The 9,174-nt window shown below is 46.2% G+C and overlaps 1 protein-coding gene across 1 annotated transcript in view; it reads right to left on the reverse strand.

Annotated features, from left to right (window-relative positions):
* Positions 1 to 7,291, reverse strand: part of LOC121880067 (allantoinase-like) — a gene marked incomplete in the record, with an annotated part of 111,930 nt that extends 104,639 nt beyond the window's left edge. Inside the window, 1 exon segment of the mRNA XM_042387073.1 lies at positions 7,189 to 7,291.
* Between the last annotated feature and the right edge of the window lie 1,883 nt (positions 7,292 to 9,174).

Raw genomic sequence — 9,174 nt, forward strand, 5'->3', positions numbered from 1 at the left:
ATCTCGGAGTTCTCCAGCGACGTCCAACACATTAAAGGCAGCCACAACGAGATCGCCGACGCCCTCTCTCGTTGTATATCCAACATTCTTCCCTCATCTCCACCCATTGATTACGGGCAGCTCGTGGTGTGACATATCCTGTGAGCAGCCTAGACCGTTCGTGCCTCACATCCACCGCCGGGCTGTTTTCGACCGCATCCATGGTCTCAGCCACACTGGTTTGCGGGCCTCCTCACGCAACGTGTCGTCTGGCCCAGCATCAAGACCGATACTAAGAAATGGGCTGCCCAGTGCCTGGCCTGTCAGTCCTCCAAAATACATCGTCACACACGGGCCCCTTAGACCTTTTTCAAGAGTACCCGACATAGAGTAGACCACCTCCATCCCTGCGGTAGCACTTATCATCACTTGCATCGACTGTTTCACCAGGTGGACAGAAGCCATTCCCATGCCCAATGCTACAGCAGAGTCTGCTGTCCGCGCCTTCATGTCCGGTTGGGTTTCCCGCTTTTGGCCCCCCGCAACCGTCATCACTGACCGAGGAGCCCAGTTTGAGTCACAACTCTGGCAGCAGCCTCCTACAGTTCCTCGGCACGTCTAGACAAGCACTACCGCATACCACCCTCAATCCAACGGCATGGAAGAGCGGTTTCACCAGCAGCTGAAGGACGCACTCAAGGCACAGCACGACCCTTACAGCTGGACGGATGCGCTACCCTTAGTGCTCCTCGGCATCCGTGCTTCACACAAGGAGGATATGGACTGTAGCTCAGCATATCTCACCCTAGGCGAGCCCCTTCGCCTACCCGGGGATTTCTCACTCCCTCCTGACCTCCACCAAACCACTCCTGCCGTTCGTCACGACTTACTCCAAAAGCTACTACAAGCAGTTTCAGCATTCAGAGCTACTGCTCCACGCCAGCCTCCTCGACTCCCTAAACACATCCCTCCTGCACTATTAACAGCCGAGTATGCTTTCGTCAGACATGATGCTCACTGCAATCCACTACAACGCCCCTACGATGGACACTTCCAGGTTGTTACCCGTTCAGCGAAGTTCCTGACGATTATCCGGAATGGCAGACATGACACCGTCAGCATAGACCGAATCAAGCCGGCCACCTTACCTGTTGGGCCCCCAGCCACAGCAGCACCACCAACAAACTGCGCCTGCACCAGTCTACCAGCAGTTACCACCGGCAGCAACACCACGCCCACGACATTTCTGGGCACCCTCTTTTTACCCTCAGGTACCCCCTGCTCCTGTCCTGGACCCTGCTGCTGTTGTAGAACCTGCTCCTATCATAGACCCTCCTCCTGTCATAGAACCTGCACCTATCATGGACCCTCCTCCTGTCATAGACCCTCCTCCCGTCATAGAACCTGCTCCTGACGTCGCTCCTGACCCAGTCATCACTGCCAGTGACCATGAGGACGCTGCCCCTGCAGCGACAGAAGCACAAAAACCATTGCCTGTACAACCTCCTCTAATCCAAAACCCTACTTCTCCCCCTCATTCTCCCACAGGTTCTGTGTCACTAGACGGAGTCGTCACCCGCAGCGGCCGAGTCGTACATACACCTGCCCGATATGTATCATGTGTAGGACACAACCCGGCCAACATCCAGTCTCCCGCCGCGCCGGGAGGGGAGGGGGAGTATTGTAGTGGATCCTCTCCCCTACAACTCCCAACCGAACTCCGGCCGCTCGCCTACCAGCCAATCAGCATACAGCATGAACACGAACATGAAATGCTAGTGACAGGGGGGAAGGAGGTTCAGGGGAAGAATAAAGGGAGGATTGAAGTGAATTTTAGGAGGAGAGAATAGGTGCAGTGGCTAAATACCGCTTGCGTGAGGGAGTATAAGTTGGAGGCAGCAGCAACTCGCCCGGACGCGGCTAGGAGGTGGCAGGACAGAGTCAGGCTAGCGTCAGGTCAAGCGTCAGGTGCGTGTTGGGTTGGGCCATGGATTCTCAGTGCTTGGTTTGCTTGATTGTGTGTGTTGTTTTCTTGTGTGGAGGAAATGTCTTGGTCTTCTTAGCTTGATGTAGATTTTCTTCTAACTCTCCTCCTCTTCTTGCTCTCTTGAAGTGTCCATTCATTCGTGTTTGGGTCTTGTTGTTCGTCTTCCTCGTGTCTTATGTCCTCATAGGTGTGGAAGAAGTCGGAGACGGTGAGGTTGACCACGTGGGCTTGAGCTCCACGGGCCTCATGGTGCTCTTGATTCTGTGTGGTGGGTGTCTTTTCTTGAGTTTTCTTTTCTTGGTTTTTCTTTTCTGCTGGTTTTTTCTTGTCTTGGAAGCGTACAGCAAGGAGGGCCTCTTTGTAGCTCAGTTTCTTGTCGAGTCGAGCCTTGGCTATCCTGCATTCCTCCTTCCATTTCGGGCAGGTCCGATCGGCGGTGGGCCGCCACAGGCAGCGCATTTTTGTACTGTGTTGGGGCAGACCGTGTAGCGGTGTCCGGGGCTGCCGCACAGGGAGCAGGTGTCCTCCTGCGCCTCACACTTGTTGACAGTGTGTCCGTAGTGCTGGCATTTGTAACAGCGTTTCGGTCTGCAGTAGGGCTTGACTGGCACAGTTACCCACGCCAGTTGAGCCTCCTTGGGTAAGGTTGTATGGTGTCCGATGAGGGCAGTGTTGTCGGACAGCTTCTTCACAACTTGTAGTTGCCCCCTGCGAAGTCACACAAAGCCTTCGAAACAGAACTCAAATCTCCCGAGAAGCACACACAACACCAGAGGCCACTCTAACCCGAAAGGCCCAAACAAACCACATTCACCACCTTCTCCGGGTCATCACACGATACCCACCACCCAGATAGCTTAGAAAGTATCCTCTCCTAGCAAGTGCGGACCCCAGTTCAGGGGGCGCGCCACTCTGAAACTGACCACGTCCAAGAGTGGGGGTTGGTGGTAAGCGTCCACTGATCGGGGGTCCGCTCACACTTGCAACCTGCAGTATCCTTCCAAATCTGCTGGTAGGACCACCTCCAATCCCAATCCGGTCTGGCTGCTCCAGGAGCTCCAGCCGGAACCACCAAACGGGCCGCCTATAGGCAAAGGCCCGTGTCGGACTACGGTCCGACAATCTCAACAACAACACAACAACAGCCGGGGAGGGCACTCTACACTCGGCTACCGGACCAGCAACATCTCTCAACAGCTCCTCACCACACGCTCCCTCAGAAAGCTCCTCGCCCAACAGGAACTCTGAGCAAGCTTCTGCTGACCTAGTAACTCCTTAACACTACACTGTACAACAATATATATATATATATATATATATATATATATATATACAATAAACGCATTGTGAGTATGTCTTCTACCTCAATCCTGAGTGTTAGATATATTACCTGTACGTACGTTGTGAGACCATATAAAGAGAATTTGACAACCTGCCACAACAGTACGCTACAACGGCACCGAGTGTGAGCTGTTTCAAGGCCAGACTTGACCAGCACTGGGGCAGGTTCAGATACATTCAGGAGTCAGTGCATGGCCAGTGTAACAGAGACGTGACCGACCGCACAATCGGCTCACGAGCCGATAATTAGCGAAGAGGATAAAAGTACAGTGTGCTGCATTCACACTTCCCCTAATGTTCAGTCATGTCTATGGGACCTACTTTCACTTATTATCCCCTCTTCCGTTATTATATGACCGAAAAGTATCTCATTTTTCTTTTCCTCTAAATTTCAAGTATTTCTCTTGGTTTTTGCTAATATTTGTACGCCTTCATTTGTTTTCTTATAACACCTTATTCCAAAGGCCTCAAACCTCTTTCTGGTGTTTTCTGAAAGTGTCCAATCTTCTGACCCATACAACAAACGGTCCAGACCATTATAGCCTTTCAGCAGCTTTATACCGAAATTCAAGTCATTGCTCATTTTTATTAGGGTTTTCAAATTATTTAATGTTGATTTTGGTTGACCTGTTCTTGTTTTTATTTATTTCGCACATCTACCATCACAGCTAATGTTCCTTCACAGATGCACGAAATTTTCCACTTCTTTAAAATTTCCTGTTGCCTACCATAATATTTATTTTAGGATATATTTCTAATTAGGAAAAAAACATTACTTTCGTCTTTACAGCATTAACTCTTAACCTATATTCTTCATCACTTTGCACTAATCTGTTAACTTATGTCTAACTTTGAACCAATGAATGCACTGGATTTCGTCTTGGGTATATATTTATCGTATAAATACACTAGCGTAGCTAGGGGGGGGGCGGGGGGCGCGGTCCGCCCCGGGCGGCACTTTTGGGGGGGCGGCACTTTTGGGTCTGCTCATCACCCATATCTGCAGCTACTGGAGACGTTAATCCTTCCCTTTGTATCGGCGGCAAGTTAATCCTTGTCGTGTCTGACCTAACACCTGACCCACATCATCACGGCCACGTCATGAGCTGCACCCTTGCTATGCGCCCCCCCCCGCCACACACACAACCTGTAACCTGTTGAGGATTAAGGAAACAACTTCAAACAAGTACGCCAGTGAGCTCATGTGGTGTGGGTCAGGTGTTAGGTCAGACACGACGAGGATTAACTTGCCGCCGATACAAAGGGAAGGATTAACGTCTCCAGTAGCTGCAAAACCATGCAGTCTCGGGTCATATCAGTTCATGTACAGCCGACCAATCCACCAGTTACAAGCAATTCACTTCAGTTCTGCACAAGTCTCCATCGTGACAAGACGAGGGGAGGCTAGACGACTTTTAAGTTCTCTTGTGTTTTCGATCCAGTTATTTACTTCGTTGGAAGACATAATACTATAAGGTAAGAAATATTAAAGTATTGGTTAAAAAATATTGATGTGACTTTTGCTGCGGTACTGAGATTAAATATTAAGATTTTGTTTCACAGCATTGCGATTTTATACTAAGACACTATCCTCACTGGGGTACAGACAAAAGCCCCCCCGACAAAAGCCACGAAAGCCACCCAGACAAAAGCCATATACTTTGATCGGGGTGGCTTTTGTCTGACAACAGTAAGGCAAACTATTTAATATATATATATATATATATATATATATATATATATATATATATATATATATATATAAAAGAGTGAGTCACTGTGCAATATGTATTTTTTGTAGGGTCACGGGGGGGGGGGGCGGCGGCAAACTCAAGGGCCGCCCCGGGCGGCACACACTCTAGCTACGCCACTGTATAAATAGTTAACTTTCCTGGCTTTGATATTCAGCGTAGTATCTGCGTTATTATATCTTAGTGAGTCAGGCCAGTAAATACCCTCATTCTCCTCTCTCATCCCGTCTTAATTACCCTTTTAATATTTTAACCTTCGCCTGTTTTTTTTTCATGAACCAAGTAACAGTTAAATCTAACGGATAACGTTACGTGGTGACTGGTGCCACTATAACCTCCGGATCTTTAACATGAAGGAATAGCAAATTGTCTCTCAGAGTTTCTACAAAAAGAGTCGCAGGATTTTTAATGTCGTTTGGCGTGGATTCATTTCTCCAGTCGAATCGCCATAGTTAAAGTCCCCCTTGACAAGGTGGTGGCTAGGGTTGAGCGCCGTTGCGCCGATCATTGGCGGAGGGATACTATAATAAAAGTAAAAGTACATTGGCCTCCGTGCCTCCGTGGGGGACGGGTGAAGCTAATCTCCAATCTCTCACTTTATCACGAGGAAGAAGTAACCCCTTGCTGGGATGACTTCCTCTATATTTACACCTACAATTGTGATCTAGGTGAACAAAGATATATGTGCGCTCATGCCCTTGTGGAGGATAATTATTTAAAAATTACCTAGCTGTTCTGCTGGCACGCTCGTCCATCCAGCGTTGCCGTCAGAGACAGTTCAGCTTGTTTTTTGTTTTTTGCTTTTGGGTGTTGTATCAAGTTTGCTTTATGCTATCGTTATTGCGATTTATGTGCCTACTATTTTAAGTTTTAATGTTACAGTGTACAGTACAGTTACATAAATGCTACTTTTAGAGGTTAATCTTGTGATGTGAACAGAAGCTTCACAGCAGTTAAATAAGTTTAACTGCGCATTTAGTACATTTTAGGCCTGGAGCTCCAAATTCCGAAAAATAACTTTATTAGGTAACTCCCAAGTCTCAAGCAATATGAATAAATGATCCTATCCCTTTATATTATATATATTTATATACTCTGTATATGCATGACCGATCGCCCAAGCGACTAACGAGCCGATCAGTGGTGAAGAGGATAAAAGTAAAAAAAGTAAAATTAACGACAAGAAAACAAGAAAACACGAAGTTCCAAAGCGCTTTCGTGTAATTCACATCTTCAGGGATGAGTACAGACTGAAGATGAGAATTACACGAAACCAATTGGGAACTTCGTGTTTTCTTGTTTCATATATTTTATATATATATATATATATATATATATATATATATATATATATATATATATATATATATATATATATGAGAGAGAGAGAGAGAGAGAGAGAGAGAGAGAGAGTAAACGACAACGGTAAACAGTAAGGCAATTTGACCAAGGAAAGCCAACAAAGCTGCCAGGTGCTAATTTCCCGGGGGGGTCCTTCTATCATTTACAACGGTATAATCATAATTTTGTCGTAAATGACATGATGTGATTATAATAAACAGAATGTTATCTGGTTATTGTGTACTATGTACACAAGAGGTCACGTTATCGTGCATCCGCACTGCACTAGAAAAAAAATTGGGCGCCTCTTAAAAACCTGGACACACCTAGGGACTGGTCTTGGGACCCATGTCATTATACGGTTCGCCGCGTTTTTTTATAATTTTCGCCACTATCACCTTACTAACCGTGTATTTGTGCATACGTACCTATGTATGTTTTTGCGAGGTAATCGTTCTATTTTGTTTTTGTTTTCATATCAAATGTAACAAAACCACGCAACAATATAGAGATTAATATAATTTTGTTCTATTGTATAAACTTCCTCACCACCTCGCAAGGCTGACCTTTTAAAATATGTACCCTGTACAGTATTAGATTTTAACAGCCTGCAACCTGAAATATAGTATTGTATCTCTGTATTCAATTATAGAAGCACAACAATAATACTGTATTTAAAACTGAAACTACCGTATCGAGATATATTCACCAATAGTGATTTTAACGATTCATCACATCCCTTCATTTATTGAAACCCCCTGTATAAACCCATGAAATATAGAAACTCACCTCGTAGAATCTGGTTATTTGACAATCTACAGCAGAGCGTAACGCAAACTAACCTCGGTTACACAACAGAAGTTTCACTAAACCCTGGCCGTTAGGCAGCCAGAACTTATACCTGGGACCAGGTATCAACTGGCCTTGAGAATGTTTATCGAGACTAGAGTTGCTAATGCGTGTTAAAGTAATTTATTGCAAATAACGTTTCTTGGAGCTTATGTTTCTCATTTATAAGTAAGCAGGGATACAACAGCGAATAGTGTAGTTGGAATCAACATCAAAATGTAACAGCAACACTACAGATATAATCCACGAAACAATCACATACGATCACTCGTATACTCAAGATACTAGGCGTCGGGGGTGATCCCTATTTGAGCGATAATTAGTTTTATGCGGTTTTTGCCATCCCATAGCTTAGGTTAAGCTGAATCGCATAAAACAGACGATCGTCTTATGTCACTTGGATTTTCGCTGTGTTTGTGTAACGGTCACAGTTACACGTCTAGAATATTAATACCCACTCTTATCCATATTATGCTCAGCCGTTCACAAAACATGTGTGAAATGAGCGAGTTACCCATAGAAAGTGACTTGTTTTCGTTAGTACACAAAGAAAATAATAGTACAAAAAAAAATGAAGCAAAAAGCAAAATACGAAGCCGAAGTGTCTCGGACGGCAACACTGGACGAACAAGGATGCCAATGAAGTCAAGACCAGCAGGACAGCAAAGCGATTTTTTTTTTATAATATTAGTCTGCCATAACGGCATGATCACTCACATATCTTAGTTCACTTAGATTGCAATAAGTAGGTGTGATTATAAAGGGGTAAATTTCTTCCTCAGAATAAAGTGAAAAATTATGAAGGTTGACATCAGCGCCCCCCCCCCCCACCAACACACACACACACACACACACACACAACAGACACCGGAGGCCTATTACTTTTATTTTTATCCTCTTACTATTTTTTACTTTTTACTTTTATCCTCTTCACCACTGATCAGCTCGTTAGCCGCTTGGGCGATCGGTCACGTCTCTGATTAATTTGTGAGGTTAAGAGATATTGGTTCACACTCAGGATGGGGTGGAGAAAGGAAACTCACAATGTGCTCTCTGTATACATATTGTATTGGATGTACAATGCAGCTTGTTGCTGGGTATGCAGCATGGTTACAAGCGTTGAGTAGAGAGAGCTGGTTGGTGAGGGTGCCCAAAGGAGGGCACGTGGCTTGAGGGACTCCAAGGTAGCCGGCGGGAGCGGGAGCTGCCAGGCTTGAGCGGAGGAGGAGGTGTTGCTTGTTGGTGGCCGTGGGTAGAAAGAGGCTGGTCACAGAGGTGTCAGGTCTTATAAGGAGGGGGTAGGCGTGGGTTGATAGTTGACCCTCGGTCCGTCAGGCGGCGCTGGAGGCGTAAGCTGGGGAATTCGAGAAGGTTCGGCTACTCAGCGACAAACGGCGCTTGTAAGGGAGGAATCCACTACAACTTTTCCTTTTCTTTTATTCTCTTAGGCTATCGGTCACGTCACTTTTAATCACTGTTGGCAAGTACTGGGCATGCACCGGCTCCTGAATGTACCTGAACCCGCTCCAGTGTTGGTCAAGTCTTGTCTTGAAAGAGCTCATACTCAGTGCTGTCACAACACTTTCTGGCAGATTGTTCCAAGAGTTCACAACCCTCACTCCAAAAAAGTTTGCCCTCACAGTTTTCTGGACTTGCGGCTTCTTCAATCTTGAGCTATGACCCCTTGTGGGGCAAGCGTCCACCAGCTCCATGTAAGGACACTCGACTGAGCAGTGCCCCTTGAGATGCTTATACACCTCAATTAGGTCACCCCTTTCCCGTCTGTAGTATAAGATAGGCAAGCTCAGGCGCTCCAATCTCTCAGGGTAGCTGAGGTGCCGAAGTGCAGGCACCAGTCTGGTGGCCCTCCTTTGAACATTTTCAGCCAATTGACAGTCCCTAGCATATCTTGGGGACCAGACGGGG

The sequence above is a fragment of the Homarus americanus genome, unplaced genomic scaffold (genome assembly GCF_018991925.1).
Source record: "Homarus americanus isolate GMGI-L3 unplaced genomic scaffold, GMGI_Hamer_2.0 scaffold30108, whole genome shotgun sequence".
Lineage (NCBI taxonomy): Eukaryota > Metazoa > Arthropoda > Malacostraca > Decapoda > Nephropidae > Homarus > Homarus americanus.